The following is a 2336-nucleotide window of genomic DNA, read 5'->3' on the forward strand; positions in this document are numbered from 1 at the left end:
CACCAGGGGAAAATGTGTCTCAGTGATGGTTTATTAGGGCAGCAAGGAGCTGTCACCCGTCCCAGATTAGGCGGTGATGCAATGCAAGGCTCACTTGTGTAGCCTTGCTCCATCCCAAGACTTCCAATGGAAAACCATCAGTGACAACTGCACACAATCAAAACCACTTGGAAATTAAAAAAAGAACATTGCAGCAAACAGAGGTTTGATCTTTCTGTGAATAGAGATAAAGCAGGTTTCAGGATAGCAGAGTGGGGAGAGGATCTCTGTACCCATTCAGTGAGGCAACATCTTGAGTAGGGTGGTGTTCTCATGAACAACTGGAGCCTGGGTCCTCTGCAGTCCTCCAATCAGCTCTACAACAGACTGAACTATGAGGGGATAACTGGCTCTGTGGATATGAGGGAAAAGCAGTGGACGTATTATTCCTTGACTTTAGCAATGCTTTTGATATGGTCTCCCACAGTATTTTTGCCAGCAAGTTAAAGTATGGGCTGGATGAATGGACTATAAGGTGGATAGAACGATGGCTAGATCATCGGGCTCAATGGGTAGTGATCAATGGCTCCATGTCTAGTTGGCAGCCGGTATCGAGTGGAGTGCCCCAAGGTTCAGTCCTGCGACCAGTTTTCTTCAATAACTTCATTAATGATCTGGAGGATGGCGTGCATTGCACCCTCAACAAGTTTGCAGATGACATTAAACTGGGAGGAGTGGTAGATACACTGGAGGGTAGGGATAGGATAGAGAGGGACCTAGACAAATTAGAGGATTGGGCCAAAAGAAATCTGACGAGGTTCAACAAGGACAAGTGCAGAGTCCTGCACTTAGAATGGAAGAAGCACATGCACTGCTAGGTCTCATCTCCCCAGTTTGTTCCATCCTTGTTCTCCCAGATCAGGGACCTGGCTCTCTGAGGCACTAGCAGTTAGGCTGAGCCCATCCCACATGCTGTCCCCCACCTGCTGCTTTCTCCAGTCCCCCCAAAACCTTCCCATCCTGGCCCTGCCGACTGTCCCAGGACCTCTCACCCGGCACAGTCCACAGTGGATCCCACTACTTTAATTTACTCTATGATTCAGAGAGCCCCGTTACTTCCATCCTTCATAAGTCTCCCTCATGTGTTTCCTTTTCATCCCTTTCATGTGCCCCTAATTTTAAAGGCTGTCATAGGTATCACCCCCCACTCTGAACTTTAGGGTACAGATGTGGGGACCTGCATGAGAACCCCTAAGCTTAATTATCAGCTTAAATTAAAACTGCCCGAGCCACCCAGGGACTGTGGCAGGACAGCCAGGAGCAGCAGCAGCAGCAGCGGGGCCATAGAGGCCAGGATGCTCCTGTGCGGGGTCTGTGTCCCGCTCTCCGGGGCTGCACTCCCTCTGGGGCTGCCCTGCCCCGGCTCCTCAGCCATCTGTCGGGCGGTCCCCTGGCTCTGCCCTCCTGAGGCCCAGCTAGTCCTGGAGGCGGGAGCCCCGGCTGGAGGGACCCTGAGGTGAGGCGCGGCCCGGGAGCCCCGCTGCTTACCCCGATCCTGCCAGTGCCAGACCGGCTGGAGGCAAGGGGGAAGCAAGTGGAGTCAGCACTGGTGGTGGGGAGCCCAGGGCTGGGGCAGCAGGGAGTGCGGGTTGGGGGGAGAGCCCAGCTCTGGGGTGGCAGGGGGTGCGGATGGGGGGCAAGCCCAGGGCTGGGGTTGCAGGGGCTGTGGGTTAGGGGGGAGAGCCCACGGCTGGGTTGGGGGGCAGCCAAAAAATATTTTGCTTGGGGCGGCAAAGAAACTAGAGCCTGCCCTGTCATTCCTGCCTGGACTATCATGCCAGCTGGAGGCTTCTGCCTCAGGCTGCTCTTCCAGTCAGCAGCACCGCACGGTCGCACCTACCCCAGCCTACCCCTTGCTCCCAGGGCTCATGAAGCCTGGACAGTAGTAAGGAGCAGTTCAACTATAGGCTGAACAAGTGCAGAATAATGGTAGAATGTGCTTTTGGATGTTTAAAAGCTCGCTGGTGCAATTTACTGACTTGGTTAGACGTCAGCGAAACCCATATTCCCATTTTTATTGCTGCTTGCTGTGTGCTCAACAATATCTGTGAGAGTAAGGGGGAGAGGTTTATGGCGGGGTGGGAGGTTGAGGCAAATCGCCTGGCTGCTGATTAGGCGCAGCCAGACACCAGGGCGGTTAGAAGAGCACAGCATGATGTGCTGTGCATCAGAGAAGCTTTGAAAACCAGTTTCATGACTGGCCAGGCAGCGGCATGAAAGTTCTGTTTGTTTGTCCTTGATGAAAACCCACCCCTTTGGTTCACTCTATTTCCCTGTAAGCCAACCGCCCTCCCTTC

Source organism: Mauremys mutica, chromosome 15 (genome assembly GCF_020497125.1).
Source record: "Mauremys mutica isolate MM-2020 ecotype Southern chromosome 15, ASM2049712v1, whole genome shotgun sequence".
Taxonomy (NCBI): Eukaryota; Metazoa; Chordata; order Testudines; family Geoemydidae; genus Mauremys; species Mauremys mutica.